We start from the raw sequence: 16,664 nt of genomic DNA on the forward strand, positions 1-16,664 counted from the left end.
CAACACCACCCAAAAATCAACCATATTTCTGAGAGAGTTGTGCAAACACTTCTTGAAGTCTGGCAGGCTCAGTGCTGTGACCATGTCCCTGGGGAGCCTGTTCCAGTGCCCAACCACCCCCTCGGTGAAGAACCTTTTCCTAACACCCAGCCTGACCCTCCCCTGTCCCAGCTCCACGCCGTTCCCTTAGGTCCTGTTGCTGTCCCCAGAGAGCAGAGCTCAGCACCTGCCCCTCTGCTTCCCTCGTGAGGGAGCTGCAGGCTGCCATGAGGCCTCCCCTCAGTCTGCTCTGCTCTGGGCTGAACAAACCAAGGGACCTCAGCTGCTCCTCAGACATCTTGCCCTCTAAACACTTCACCATCTTTTTAGCCCTGCTTTGGACACTAATAGTTTTATGTATTTCTTATACTGTCGCACTCCAAATTGCACACAGTGCTTGAGGCAAGATCACACTGGTGCAAAGCAGAACAGGACAATCCCTTCACTTGACCAGCTCGTGATGCCGTCCCTGATACACCCTAAGGCACAGTTGGCCCTTTTTTGGCTACCAGGGCACTGTGTTAACTCACATTCAGTGTCACCAAGACTCCCCAGATCCCTTTCTGCGGAGCTGCTCTCCAGCTTCTCAACCCCCAGTCTGTATGTACATCCAGGGTTGTCCCCTCCCAGGTGCAGAATCCAGCACTTCTTCTTGTTAAACTTCATATTGTTAGTGATTGCCCAGCCCTCTAATTTGTCAAGATCTCTCTGCAAGGCCTCTGTACCATCAAGGGGGTCAATAGCTCCTTATTTAGTGCCATCTGCAAATTTACATGGTATATCGTTGAGTCCTGTGTCCAAGTCAATAATGAAAACATTGAAGTGTACTGGCCCTAAAATGGAGTCCTGCAGAACTCCAATAGTGACTAGCTGACAGCCTGATGTATCCTCATTTACTAAAATACTTTGAGCCCAATCCATCAGTCAATTCTCTGGTCTCAAGCAATCAATTTTTTTAAAGTGATACAGATGGGGTTGGTGAAGTACAACTGCAAATCATAAGCAGAGCTGTGCAAAATCATATGACACCCACAACTGACTGGTGGGGCAGAGCTGCAGGGATGTGATGGGTCCAACTGCTCAAAGCATTGAGGTGGATCTGCCATGGCTTCCTCCTGTAGTAAGCCCATGGAAGATAGTTTCCTGACGCAGCTGGTTGGTGAGCCTACCAGGGGAGGTGCCCCTCTGGACGTTCTGTTCACAAACAGAGAAGGACTGGTGGGAGATGAGGTGGTCGGGAACTGTCTTGGGCAGAGTGACCACGAAATGGTAGAGTTCTCTATTCTTGGCGAAGTCAGGAGGGGGATCACTAAAACTGCTGTCTTGGACTTCTGGAGGGCAGACTTTGAGCTGTTCAGGACACTGGTTGGCAGAGTTCCTTGGGAGGCACTTCTGAAGGGCAGAGGAGTCCAGCAAGGCTGGGCACTCCTCAAGAAGGAAATCTTAAAGGCTCAGGAGTGGTCTGTCCCCACATGCCCAAAGACGAGCCGGCATGGAAGAAGGCAGGCCTGGCTGAACAGAGAGTTGTGGCTAGAGCTTAGGGAAAAAAAGAGGGTTTATAATCTTTGGAAAAGAGGGCAGGCCACTCAGAAGGATTATAAGGATGTTGTAAGGATGTGTAGGGACAAAATTGGAAAGGCCAAAGGTCATCTGGAGCTCAGTCTGGCTACTGCTGTTAAAGATAACAGAAAATGTTTTTATAAATACATAAATACAAAAAGGAGGACAAAGGAGAATCTCCATTCTTTACTGGATGTGGGGGGAAACTTAGTGACGAGAGAAGAGGAAAAGGCTTAGGTGCTTAATGCCTTCTTTGCCTCAGTCTTTAGTGGCAAGACCAGTTGTTATCTGGGTACCCAGTACCCTGAGCTGGTGGAAGGGGATGGTGAGCAGGATGTGGCCCTCAAAATCCATGAGGAAATGGTTGGCGACCTGCTACAGCACTTAGATGTACGCAAGTTGATGGGGCCAGATGGGATCCACCCGAGGGTGCTGAGAGAACTGGCAGAAGAGCTGGATAAGCTGCTTTCCATCATTTGTCATCAGTCCTGGCTATCAGGGGAGGTCCCAGTTGACTGGCGGCTAGCAAATGTGATGCCCATCTACAAGAAGGGCCGGAAGGTAGACCCGGGAAACTATAGGCCTGTTAGTTTGACCTCAGTGCCAGGGAAGCTCATGGAGCAGATTATCTTGAGGGTCATCACGCGGCACTTGCAGGGCAACCAGGCGATCAGGCCCAGTCAGCATGGGTTTATGAAAAGCAGGTCCTGCTTGACGAACCTGATCTCCTTCTATGACCAAGTGATGTACTTGGTGGATGAGGAAAAGGCTGTGGATGTGGTCTACCTTGACTTCAGTAAGGCTTTTGACACCGTTCCCCACAGCATTCTCCTTGAGAAACTGGCTGCCTTGGCTTGGACTGGCATAAGCTTCGTTTGGTTAGAAACTGGCTGGGTAGCCAGGCCCGAAGAGTTGTGGTGAATGGAGTTAAATCCAGTTGGAGGCCGGTCACTAGTGGAGTCCCCCAGGGCTCAGTACTAGGGCCAGTTCTCTTTAATATCTTTATCGGTGATCTGGATGAGGGGATCGAGTGCACCCTCAGTAAGTTTGCAGACGACACCAAGTTACGTGCATGTGTCGATCTGCTCGAGGGCAGGAAGGCTCTGCAGGAGGATCTGGATAGGCTGGACCGATGGGCTGAGGTCAACTGCATGAAGTTCAACAAGGCCAAGTGCCGGGTCCTGCACCTGGGGCACAACAACCCCAAGCAGCGCTACAGGCTGGGAGATGAGTGGTTGGAAAGCCACCTGGCAGAGAAGGATCTGGGAGTATTTGTTGATAGCTGGCTGAATATGAGCCAGCAGTGTGCTCAGGTGGCCAAGAAGGCCAACAGCATCCTGGCTTGTATCAGAAACAGTGTGGTCAGCAGGTCTAGGGAAGTCCCCCTGTACTCGGCTCTGGTGAGGCCACACCTCGAGTACTGTGTTCAGTTTTGGGCCCCTCGCTACAAGAAGGACATGGAGGTGCTTGAGCGAGTCCAGAGAAGGGCAACGAAGCTGGTGAGGGGTCTGGAGAACAAGTCTTATGAGGAGCAGCTGAGGGAGCTGGGATTGTTCAGGCTGGAGAAGAGGAGGCTAGGGACGACCTTATCGCGCTCTACTGGTATCTTAAAGGAGGCTGTAGCGACTAGGTGATCTTGGAGGTTTCTTCCAACCTAGATGATTCTGTGATTCTACGAATATTAACAACTCCTTGTCGGGCTTAAAAGAAAGAAAATGAGAATAACTACATTTTTAGACATGGAAAACTCAAAGCAGTTAGGAAAGACAGCCTTTTTTTTTTTTTTTTTTTTTTAATTCCACACCGTCTTCTTACTCCAAAGCTTGATTGTGAGAGCAATTGAGAAGTCTTAACTGTGCAAAGTCCTCTACAGACTATAGGAAGTTTTTGCTGCTACTTCTGAGGTCTGACTGCATGGCTGCACCTGGCTTTGTGTTGCAGACTCTCTTTGAGCTTCAGGTTCCTGATTACCAGCAATATTTTTCTGACTCCTGCAATGTGTTGTTTCTGAAGTTGTCTTTTTTCCAGGCAAGCTTAGCCAAAATCACTTTCATTTAAGTAACACCTAACCCAGTCTTCTTACAGAAAAACAACAACAACAACAACAACAAAAACAATTAAGAAACAAAACAAAAAACAAAACAAAACAAAACAAAACAAAAACAAAATAAAATAAAATAAAATAAAATAATAAAGACAGAAATAGCCCAGTCACAGTACACTGAAGTCTTGGCTTGTTATTCCTATAAATTTTGGAGGAAACTTAATCTGAACTATGAGAAACAAAGAGACAAGCAAGCCGGTAGAAAGTGACAGGGACAGAGACCTTTAAACGAATAAACTTTAAGTGAACTTTCTTTAAATTGTTAAAAAAAAAAAGGCAACAAAGAAACAAAAAGGTGTGTTTAAGCTTAGAAACCGTGATGTTGGCAGAGCAAAGACCCAGTTCGTACTCTGAGGAAATGCATTCTGCAGATGGCAAAGGCAAATCTTAGTCCCAGTTCATACTCTAGCAGCTGCTATCCTAAATTTTGTATCCCTTATTGGTCTTACTTCCTTTCATATAACAGCCAAACTGTTATTTATTTTCCCTTCTAACAAACAGGGCTTTTGTTCATTTCCTTCCTCTAAGCAGTCCCTTCAGTAATCTTTGTTTGTTCCTGAACTTAGGACCAAATTGCTGAATCATCTGTGACATAGAACACAGTGAGGGTAATGCATGCAAAGCAAAGACTACTGAATAGAATATGATAGTGCTAATCCACTGGCATTTGTTCCTGAGAGGAAAATACAGCTTGCCACTGTCACAAGAGGCAACAGAGAACAGTGAGAGGAACTGTACCAGGGGCGATATCACAAATAATTGGGTACCATAAACATACTTGCTGTGATCTTTTGCAGGCACAGTTGAAGTCAAAGGGTAGGCTCTCTCTTTGCTGTATCTCACATTAACTCTTGGAAGAGGGAGCAGCTGCCTCTAACATGGCAGAGCAACCTGGTGACCATGCATGAGAACAGATGGCAGAGCAAGTGTCTATTTCTTCACATTTAGGCAGTCCCCTTCTCTCCTCCTGCTTCTCACAAACAGCCTCAGTGTATTTTCTTCATAGTTTTAAGATTCGAAACCTTTTATTTTTACTCCAGGAAATAATCATCCTTCCTCTCTGAGGAGTAAAAATAAAGAAGAGGGAAAAATCTGAAGTATTCTTTTTTTTTTTTTCTCCCCTTTCTTTCACAGATCCATCAAGTGAAAAAGGAGAGGAGTTTTAAGTTTTTTTTTTTTTTTTCCTGTTCCCATGTTTTTCTGTTTATCTGTTGTGATATATAGATGATCTTAACAGCATTTGGTAGTTTGTTGTATAGAGAAGCAATGTGATAGCAGAATTCAACCTAGGAAAAGAACGGATGTAGTCATTCCTCAACTTCTGCATCAATGTCAGAGGTTTTCCCCATTGTATCAATAATCTGAAAACATAATACTTCATTTATAGTTATAAATATGAAGAGTTTATGTAGATACTTCTGCATAAAAACTTCTACACAGCATATACTATTTAGTGACTATTGTCTATTAAATACTTCTAGTTAGAGGATGAAGAAAATGCATGTGAATGAGAAACAGATTTCAGTTATTATATGGTTTCCCAGTGTTTGAGACACACAAATCAAGTTATTGACTCGATGCAATGACTTGAACCTGCCAAGAATACAAATGAATTTGGAGGTCATATGGACACTTTTCAACTCTGTTATTGTGAACTCCCCTGGGACCAAATTAACATGGCCATATGCTATGCTCTTTTGTAAGAGCAGTCCATCCAGCCATTCAGAGTCTGTTGCTGACAGGAGTGCCTGGAGCAACGAGACTTGGATGGGAGATGCTGGTGGTAGGTCACCACTCTGGGACGGATTCATTCAGATGGTCTGCAGGCTCACTTAGTGCCACTGAGTTGGCTGCACTCTCTTTACCTTTGCAGTCATGAAGTCTGGAGAAGCATTCATTTGTTAAAAGGCACTTTCAGATTCTGACATAATTCCAAGATCTCTGGGACTTTAGACACTCTGTAGATTCTGTAATGCCTTAGCTCTAATCCATGCTTGCTGCCAAGGCGGCATGCTAGGTCCCTATTCTTGTGATTATAGTTGATCCTATAACTCTTGTTGTCCCATATTTAGAAAGATTCAAACAGCCTAATGCAAAACTCAAAATCCAAGCATATACTGAAATGAATCAAAGGGTCATTTATTTCTGTACCTGATAAACATTCCATTTTCTGGAAAGAAAAAGATAATGACAACACTTGACATGTCATGTGTTAATTGAATGCAGATATTTTTCAATGCTCTAAAATATAGGAATATGAGCTAGACATTTGCATGGAGAAGCACTTGAAAATATTTGTCGATTAAATTCTCCTGTGGGTGAAGTCTTGTCTCTCAATTTTAAAGTCTTTAGAAACTGCTTACTGATCATCTCCCCTTGTAAACAAGCACTCTTTGCACAATCCATTAATAGGTATTGCTGCAGAAGAGACCAGACCCTGGGAGATGTTCTTTGTTATGTGCTAGTCTCTTCAGGGCTTTGTAGAATGTCACTTTGAAAATGAAACATGATGGAAATTGGTGAGCTGTGCTCTCTCATGCAGTAGAGTTCACATAAACATTGAAATGTTTTTTCTGGTTGATATAGCCTGTAACTTCTACAAGCATTTTCCTCAAGCTACTGTTCTTTAGATTAGGGAAAACACAAAGATATTTTCTCTGTGTATTCTGTGTTGCAAAATCATATGAAGTTGTTAACTCAGTTTTACATAACTTGGCACTGAAGTGGAAAAAAAAACAAAACACAACGGGAAAACTCAGACCATGAGGCCAAGACAGATAATAATATACATGTACACATGAATATATATATAATATACACGTATATATATATATAAATAAAGTGGGAAGGTTTTTAAATATTAAATAAGCCATAGTCTTTACCTTAGTGTACTTGCATTCCAGAGCCTTTAGATACAGGTGTGCTGCTACTTGTACAATAAATCCCAACAGCTCTCACTAAAAATATATACAGTCTAGATCAAGGTACATAGATGAAGGAACTACAGAATTTTTCTAAAAAGTAGAAAAGTGATTAGATCTTTATTCTTCTATGACTTGTTCCTGAAAGTGTGGGTAGAGCAATTGCTCCTGATGTAGGCTAAAGCTCTGTAGACTTTTGTGCAACTTCCCTCCCTTCTTGGACTCTGGATTATATTAAAGAACAGAAATAATTACACCGAGGAGCCTGTCCTGCATTCCTAACATAAGCAAAATGCTTATTGGATTTGCAGTGTAGGTCTGTCTTTTATTTAAGAAAACCTTTGAAGCCTGTTGCACAAGAACCAAGCCAAGATCCTTGAGTGAGACCCAAGCAGTGTTTTGCATAACTAAGAAATACACTCCACATATATGGAGCATAATTATTTACATATGTTCTGTGCATTCTTTGTAATCTGCATTCCTTCAACATACACATATTTTGTTAATGCAAACTGACTTTTGAGATGGCAAGAAACACAGCAATTTATACAGAAAAATTGTTTCATATATATAAAATATGTGACATGCTTGATGATGTGTATATTCACCACTGTCCTCTACTGGTTGAATTCTGAACTGTGTAGCTCTATCTTAAGTAACATGGGGCAAACAGGAAAAAAACTTTACTCTGCCATTCATTAAAATCTGAAAACTAATCCTGAGTCAGCCATGCCCATGGCTGTTTCGTGTTCATTCTCCCATAACGTTACAATGAAAGATTTTTTTTTAATCTGATGGTAGATTTATAAGAGTGAGTCAATATATTTTTATTTGCTAGCTGATACAATTAGGGAAAAAAAAAGAAAAAAGAAAAAAAGAAAAAAGAAAAAGAAAAAAGAAAAACAACAACAACAACAACAAACAAAACAACAACAACAACAAAACAACCAACCAACCAACCAAAAAAAAAACAAACATGATTTCAGGCACAGAAGCCTGCATAGTGTCTGACCAGGAAGCAGAAAGCTGCAAACACATGTTAAAAACAGGTGACGAGTTTAACCTGAATGCTTATCAATTGACCTCCTGGGAGAAGAAAGAGGGAGTCGATACCTTCAGGTGATGGGTAGATGTCTGAAGTCCCAGTTCCCCATGAAAATGTAGAAGAGTGTCTGTCGCTCCTGAATACTCTCCAGAGGGATAAGAAAACATTATACGCTGAAATTAAGCCATTTAAGCCTCGTCTTTTATGGTTTACATGGATATGTAGCACTTTTGGGGCATTATGCTTTGATTAGGACTGGGTTTTGTGGACCATTAATTCTGTGTTAGCCATCAGGATTATATATAACTGTTTCCTTTGTAACACTTTCCTCTCATGAATGCTAGTTTACCTGTTGCTATATCATACTCTTCTTAATTATAAACTGTGATAAAGGCTTCTTTTTGATTGCAGCCTGTTATGTAGTTCAGTGTCTTACCACAAGGATTTTTGTCTAGAGGTCATATTTTAAGAGGAAAAATCTGTTTTGACAGATCAGCTCTAACTACTTCTGTATCTGAAGGAGCTGGTTCTGTATCCCTAGCAAAGAAGTGAAAAGGGAAACTGACATTTTCCTTTAGCATAGGAAGATGACGTTGGTTTATCACAGCAGTATTTGTTCTAATTGTATTCAGAAAGGCAGCATGTGTATGCAGCAGCACTCAGAAAAAATGGCTGCTCGGATACCTAAATCTCCTCTGAGATCTCACTGTGGTTGTATAGCTTTGATTTCTCTCCCAATACAGTAAAATGTTGTGTGCCTTAACGCTGCCTGAAGTCCAAGCAGCTTATCACTTCATTTTATTTTCCAGGGTGGAGGGGTGAGAAGGGGAAGAAATACAATTGGGAAGGATGTTGCCTCAGAAATATAATCTTGCTGTGACACTTTTGTGCTTTCATTTCAGCAGCATGGCTGGGGCTAACAGAGCCCTGCTGGCAGGAAGCAGCAGTGCCAGGGCCACCCAGCCCGGCTCGGGGCATCCTGCAGCCCAGCTGGCTTCCAGGTGGCAAAATGGAGGCACGTCTTCATGGCAGTGCGCAGAAACCTCAGCGAAGAAGCAGCCTGGTTCTCATGGCAACCAGGATTTCCATATACTGCAGGGGTACACAGATAGTCTGACATCACTTTGCTGCAGGGAGGATTTCTGTGCAGACTCAAGGACTAAATTAAACCCTTTGTAAACGGAGAACGCATGTCTGTTTTCATCTCCATAAGTGTACAGCTTTCCCTGTGTGAAAGGGGGAGGAAAGATGAGAAAAAAAGAAGATGCAAATTTTTATTTCTCTTAGTAGAAGAGAAATAACCTTGACACAACCAGCTTCTTATTTTCTGTTTGTATTCCATTTCAGAAAGCAACGTCTTGCATGGCTGGGAGGAAAGAGGCATCTTAGCAGCTATTCTAGGTCTAAGAAAATCTCCTTTGTTAGTCAGAAATGTGGGGAAATAGATTTACTGAATGTTAGGTTGGCTTAGGTGGTGCTTTTTGCTGCAACATCGTATGCACAGATTTTACCAGGGAAAGGCTATAATGAAGATGTTATATTCTTCATGCATGATACAGTGACATCTGGTGTAAGACATGCTGTGCTGTCTGCTGCAGTTCCCATCTAGGAAAATAGCCCATGTGCTTAGTGTTATCAGATTGTGCTTTGGAACCCAGTGAGAGCCTTTCTTGACCCTCATTTAAGATGAGTCATACTTGTAATATTTTCCAGGGCCCCATTTTATTCAATTCTATATATATTTTCTGTGTTGGGGAATTATAATACAAGAGAACCTGGCATGAAATCACTATTGTTCTGTTAAGGAGACTGGAGTTCCCCAAGTGTGGAATGTCTACAATTGCTTGTAGCTCAATTATAATTCACCTGTGCATGGACCTGAATGTTGAGGGCATTTAGAATCCTGAGAATTCCTTTTCTCCCTTTCTCCCATTCAACAGTAACGCTAATTCTGAACTGAAAACACTTCTCATACAGCTATTTTGGCTTGTATTGACATAAATCATTTTGAACCCTTCCAATTGCAGTGCTTTAGTATGGGTTTGTGTGGCTTTGATGGAAAAATAAGCAAGGAAATAACACATTCTTGTAAGTATCTTCAGTCTTTTTATACGGAAACATATTTTTATAGACATATAAAAATGCCTTTGAACTCTGATATATGGAGATCATACAGGACTAAGGCAGATACAAATTATTATAATGCAAAGCTGCAATTCTTCTTATTATTACAAACTCTTATCTTTCTAAATGGAGTCATTGGAGCTCTGAATAGGTGTGGTATCCATATCATTATATCAAATGCATAACAAAAAGTCCATTCATTTGTTTGAGTTTTTGAGTAGGGATTTACTCTGCAATATGTTTGCAAAGCACCAGATGATCACAAGTTAAGTGATGATGTTAAGAAGTAAACGGCAGTATATTTGTTGTGAATCTGGTGTGCTGTTAAGTGATACAGACCTTTTAACAAAGTTGTTGCTTTTGCACGTTTTAATAAACAGATTTCACTCTTTCGAATTATGGTTCCCTTCTTTACCCTTGGTTATGGATCACAGTTTTATTACATTAGTCTACTTTAATGTGAGAAGTATAATCACAAATCAAATGATAAATTCCTTGACTGGTCATCCATATGTAAGGAAAAGAAAGAGAAGAAGTAAAAAAAAGGTAATAAAAGACAGACCTTGGTATATTAACTACTACTTCCTCCACTGAATTATTTTCTTGCTGTCACCTTGTAGTAAATGTGGAAAACAAAATTGGTGGTTATGTAATGCCTTGAGAGGAAAGGGAGCCTGCTTTGAACTGACAACACCCTTGACAGCTTCAATGCTGAAGCTAGAAATATCTTGTCAGAAATATCATCTTTAACATTGCAGAACTTTACTGGAGTCCTTCATGCTAGGAAGGAAAGGAAGAAGGCACCTTTGCAAGCACCTGAGTGCAGCAGTACTGGGCCAGTGGTAGAGGTTAAAAACAAAATATGGCAGAGCTTCTCAACTTTGATATCAGCAGATGTTGTATGCTCATTGTGCCTTCTGTACCCCAGAGGGAGCTGAGTTTTCTTGCCTTCACATTGGAATATGGTGCAGCCACTCTGAATACAAAATCAAATGCATGGCTTTTTTAAGAAGTCTTATCTTTGGTACTAGACATAAGAAGTCCTTTCTTTCTTTCTTTCTTTCTTTCTTTCTTTCTTTTTTAATTTTTTTTTTTTGTTAATTATTATTTTTTTCCCCAAAGTGGATCTGGAAGTGTATTCATAATTAATAGTTGTTTTCTATTTTGTATTACAACTACAGTGGAAAATATTTATCACACACTTAGAATGAGCTAATACACCCCTCTGACCCTTCTCCATATAATTTTTAATCATTATTGGCCATTTTTTAGTGTTTTTCATACACTCATATATAATAGTACAGCACAATAATGAATAATATTTGTTTTGGTGTAATGACAAATGAATGTCCAGGTCATATTTGGAGAATTTCTAGTGATACGCAGAATCAGGAGACATCAGCAATAACCTGTAGATGGCATTATCCTGTGAACATGGTGTACAGACATGCTGTCTCAAACTGGTGAGCTATAGAGAGAGCAAGAGAGAACGAGTGGGAAAATATATTAAAAACAAATGAGAAAGTCTTATTACTTCAGTAAAAGAGGAAGGGTATGAGAAGGATTCATAAAAGTGCTCCTTCTGTTTATTTGGATCTCTGTTTTGCGGTTAGACAGCCCAGACTGACCAAACACCTTGTCTGGGTATGCTGCATAGTCCCTGACATCCTTTCTTTGATGTTGCTGCACCAAGGCAATGCATCCAAACTGTTTCTGCAAGAGCAGTCCACCCAGACATTTTTTCATGCTCCATCATACTCTGTACAACCTGGCATTGGGTTTGTGCATGACTGGAGAAACTGAGTCCTTTTAGGCACATCCTAGTAGCTTAGGTGCTTGCCTTCTTAGGTACCATAAGCATCTGCAGGTTTTCCTTTCCATAGCTAGGAACAGGAGTAGAGGAGAGATCTCCAGCTACAGAAGGTTGAGAGTGATAACAATATCCGATAGGTGCAGTGCTTCTGACAGTGGGCCTCTTGTCACCACAGGCAGAACATAAGCCTGACAAAGACTTCTACCAGCCAAGGCCATGTCACTGGTCTGTCTCTGAATACTGTCAAACAGCAGCCAAAGGACAAACCACCAACTCCTTTCTTGAAACTACCTGCTTTTTCTGCTGCAGGCATGGTAGATAGTGTTGAGGGCTTTGCAGGATTCCACTAATATTTGTGAAAGGAATAAAATCATACACCTGAAGTATATATGTTTCTTCATATTCTTTATATAATGATTTTTCTATTTAATGCACACTTCAATAAAATATTTTAAATGTCATGCAAATATAATGCATGGAGTATATATATGAATGTGTATATATTTAAGTTTAAAAAAAACGCTACGCAAAATATACTTGCCTGTTATCAAAAGAGTCTTGCTCCACTGTTTTGCAGTAAGGTTCCAACATTAGTTCAACCTCTCACAACTTGCAACACTCAAAGAAAAATTTGTTCTTTTTTGTCCATTATTATTATTATTATTTTTCTGCTGTGTTACAAATCAAGATGATAGATTTAAAAGCTTCTGCATACCAAAAATCTCAGTCCCTCTCTAATTAAATTCAGAGCAGTTTAACTGCTTGGTTCAGTTTTCACCCATTTATTCTGTCTAAAACTCTGAAGGGTAATTTTTGCAAGTCTGAACTGGGAATTTTCTTTGCACCAATAATTTTTTCACTAATAGATAATATCACAGCTGAGCTCTAGCTAAACAGCCAGGCTAACTGTAGTAAGGTAAGGCAACATGGCAAAACCTCTGAGTTCAACATCATCTCTATACAGAAAATAACATTTTAAGTGTGTTGACAGTTGTTTGCCTTGTATACAATCCTCACAGCACATGCATTCATATCTCAGATTCCTCAGAAGTTCTTCTGTAGGCATTATGGGTATAGCACTGGTCTCATTTCCTTCACAGTGTTTCTCTCCTCCTTGGAGATAACATGATTGTTAGTTGTCTAAGTTCCCATATCTTTAAAGCATATTATGGCAGATTATTTCATTCTCCTGAAGTCCTTTCAGTTGTGCTCCTTTGCTGTATTTTTTCTATGGGAGTGGGAAAAGTTATTAGGTGGTCTTCCACTGTCTCTCATAACAGCTGGAGCTGTTTAATTTAAAATTTGATTGCAGTAACCATCTTGTGCTATTAAGCTTAACCAAGGGTTTGTTCTGTAGGGTTGCTTGATATTTGCTCTAGGCTGGTTTCTGCTCGGAGCTGTGTTCATTTCCCCTCTACCCCCAGAGATTCTGTTTCATTTTGCAGCTGTAGTTTTTATTTGATTCTAGCCTTGTTGTTGGAATACTAGCACTACATTGTGTGTCCTGCAAAAATGGCCTTCTCCACCTTTTCCTATTTTCTTACTGTGTCTCTGACTTTGTTTGTTCTATTTTATTGTTTAGATAATGTTTGGTGTATCTTACAGTCCAATGCATTATATTGAGCATAATACTTCAAATGCAAGTAGGAAATATACACTAATGAATGGAAGTAAAATAAAACAATCGACCAATCTTGCCTCATAAGGAAATAACCTGTCTGAAAACAAATGCTCAGTAGCATTCAGGAACATCTTGTAAGTGAGATTTCCTGGAATGCTCAGTCAGGGGTCTAGAGGTTTTACTCAGTGTTGGAGATTTTACTCATTTCTGACATTATGCTAATACATTTTTTTCTGTAAAATTTGTTTGATTTTATTGTATTTATTTGGACAATTTAAGGAAATCTGGTAAGATGTCTGACACAGATAGAAACATGATACCCTTCTTTAAAGAGAAACATGATACTCTTCTTCAAAATTTCATTTAGAATGACCAAACACGGAATGAAACAAACACATTACACTTCAGAACCACTGGAGGGAACTGATTTTCAGAGCTGATGAACAGGTGTGTTGACTATATTGAGCTGCATGTGAAGGTTTATGTGTTTCAGCCTCTAACAATGGGGCCAGCATTCTTTCAAGTGTAACTTTTATTTATTTTATTTTATTATTTTATTTTATTTTATTTTATTTTATTTTATTTTAATTTAATTTAATTTTATTTTATTTATTTATTTTTGTTTTGCACCAAATTGCAATTTATATGATAGCAGAGAACATGACCTCAGCCACTCACAGCTCTGCATTCCTGAATACTTTGAACCCTTTCTACAGTCTCTTCCCTGGACCAGTAACTGTTTGTGTCTTTGAATAATTTCTCTAGGATTTTGGAATATCTAAATGCTGAAGTTGCATAAACTGCAAACATGTAATTCACCTACAGTGGTTCAGTGTTATTTTTGGGCTGTGCACAATTTCCCAGAGTAATTTTTAGATAATTTTTGTGGGGAAGGAGTTGCTTGCCATGTCATAAGAGAACTGAAACCAGTAGAATTCACATTCATGATGCAGCTGATCAATGTTCAGTTCAACACTCCTGATCTGTCAAGGGTTCTAACTCTCAATGGCATTCAAATAAATCCAATACAGAAGCCCTGAAAAACAAAGTGAAATCATCAACCAACATGAGAATAAGCATTTGTTGTGGTTTAACCGGGCTGGCAGCTAAACACCACACAGCCGTTCGCTCACCCTCCCCCCTCCCTCTCTGGGATGGGGGAGAGAAACGGGAAAGTGAAGCCGGTGAGTTGAGATAGAGACAGTTTATTAAGACAGGAATATAATAATAACAATAATAATAATAGTGATAATGATAACAGTATTAATAATAATAATGTGTAAAAAACAAGTGATGCACAATGCAATTGCTCACCACCCGCTGACCGATGCCCAGCCTATTCCCGAGCAGCTGGCCCCCCACCCCTGCCAGCCACCCCTATATATTGTTTAGCATGACGTCAGATGGTATGGAATACCCCTTTGGCCAGTTTGGGTCAGCTGTCCTGGGTCTGTCCCCTCCCAGCTCCTGCTGCACCCCTAGCCTGCTCGCTGGCAGGACAGAGCAAGAAGCTGAAAAGTCCTTGGCCTGGTGTAAACACTGCTCTGCAACAATTAAAACATCAGCATGTTATCAGCGCTCTTCTCATCCTAATCCAAAACATAGCACCCTACCAGCTACTATGAGGAAAATTAACTCTGTCCTAACTGGAACCAGGACAGCATTACACTGATTATTGCAGAAATTGCTATTTGTTTTTCTACGCTATTTTTTACTGTACATCGATCCAGATCAACAAAAAATCAACATGAACCTGTGAAACAGGTTGTGAATTAAACAAACATGAGATCAAAAGGTCCATTTTTTACTTTTAAAATTTTAAACATATATACAGAGTAATAAAACATTGTATTACTCTCAGTATTTGTTTAGCAATCTGGCTACAAAGAATTTGGGTATGCTTCCAAACACTGTGTACAACCCTAAACCTATAAAGTCAGGAGAACAGCTGATATCTTTTTGGTCCACATGGAAACTTGAAGCAGTTGAGTTAACAGGATTGCTTTTATTATTTGAACTCATTTCCTTATCAGGATGGAAACTGGCTTAATCTTCAGTGTCAGCTACCGGTACAAAGAAATATAGTTTTCATAATTACATATGAGATGGTGGGTAGCTTAGTTTGATGTGAAGCCACATGAGAATTCCCCTCAATGTACCTTTCTTGGATGAAGTTTTTCAAGGATTATTATTATTATTATTTATTTTATTTTTAGTATTATTTTTGGTTAACCATGGTCTTGGCATTCTAAATAAGGGTGCAATCAGCCTGTTCTGTAAAATGAAACTATTTAAGTCTATGAAATCCCACATTAAATCTTTCATTGGTTTATATGTTTATTTCCTAGCTATCTGTATCTTGCAATTGGTGTTCACACATCAATATACATGATTATAGGTGTAGTAATTCAGAGAAATACACGAATTATATATTATATAAATCAAGTAGGGACTCATGCATTTAACTGCCATTTTCAAATGTGTAAATCCACTTTTCTGAAACCTGCAGGTGGAGGTGGGCCCAATTTAGTAGTCCATGTGAAAAAAATGTCTTTCTGGTCTTTTACAGTTCCTCCATAAGAATACAGTTGTGAATAAGATTGTTGATTGTTTCTTTCATTGAAAAACCTAATAGAAAGGATATTTTCTATACAGAGAAATATATAGGCTGGAGGGTGTAGTAAATTTGAGAATTCAGGATAAACAGTTGCTATTTAGTGAAAAATATTATGTTGTCATAAAGTAAGTTTTTGTTGCCAAATTCTTTTTTTTTTTTTTTTAAATCTAATATATAATGTTAACCATAGACTTCCATAAGAAGTTAAATTGCCTTAGAATACAATATTTTTATGTTTAAAGAAAAGACTAGTAGAGTTCAACTACTTGAGTAGACCTGTACATCACATACACATAGTAGGAAAGAAACTTTGAATCACAAACCATGTTAAGTGGTAGATGGAGAGCAGTGAAAATCGTTTATCTTGACTTCAGGAAGACTTTCAGCACTATTTCCCTCAATATCCTAATTGAGAAACCATTTTAACAAGCTTCCATTTTATGACTTTACTGAAAATTAGTCAGAGGAGAGAATGGGCGGTTTGTTCTTGTTGGGCTTAGACACTCTCAGATTTTTTTAGTATGAGACACTATGTGCAAAGACAGGCACAAATTACTAAACTTGTGTACATATTCATTGGATTTAGAGTGATAAGCAAAAAAAGCAATTCCTATACATGCAAATAATAAAAAGTTTAGAAGATGAATCAGTAGATAAAGTGATGTGCTTCTTTAAGGAAAAGGTCATTATGGTAGTGTCAGGGCTGGAAATATTGCTGATATTCCTCCTGTGTTCCTGCAGCTCATGTTCCCCATGGTTTGGCTGCAGGTCCTCAGAAGCATCTGGATAAGAGGAAACAGCAGGTATTGGAGCTGCCATG

At 39.7% G+C, this 16,664-nt stretch overlaps 1 protein-coding gene across 1 annotated transcript in view; it reads right to left on the reverse strand.

Annotated features, from left to right (window-relative positions):
* Nucleotides 1–14,560, reverse strand: part of MYO10 (myosin X) — a 552,927-nt gene extending 538,367 nt beyond the window's left edge. Inside the window, exon 1 of the mRNA XM_080580154.1 lies at nt 14,542–14,560. The gene's annotated coding sequence lies outside the window, so the exon portion shown is untranslated. The remainder of the gene's footprint in view (nt 1–14,541) is intronic.
* Between the last annotated feature and the right edge of the window lie 2,104 nt (nt 14,561–16,664).

Source organism: Anser brachyrhynchus, assembly GCF_964034855.1.
Source record: "Anser brachyrhynchus genome assembly, chromosome: 2".
NCBI lineage: Eukaryota > Metazoa > Chordata > Aves > Anseriformes > Anatidae > Anser > Anser brachyrhynchus.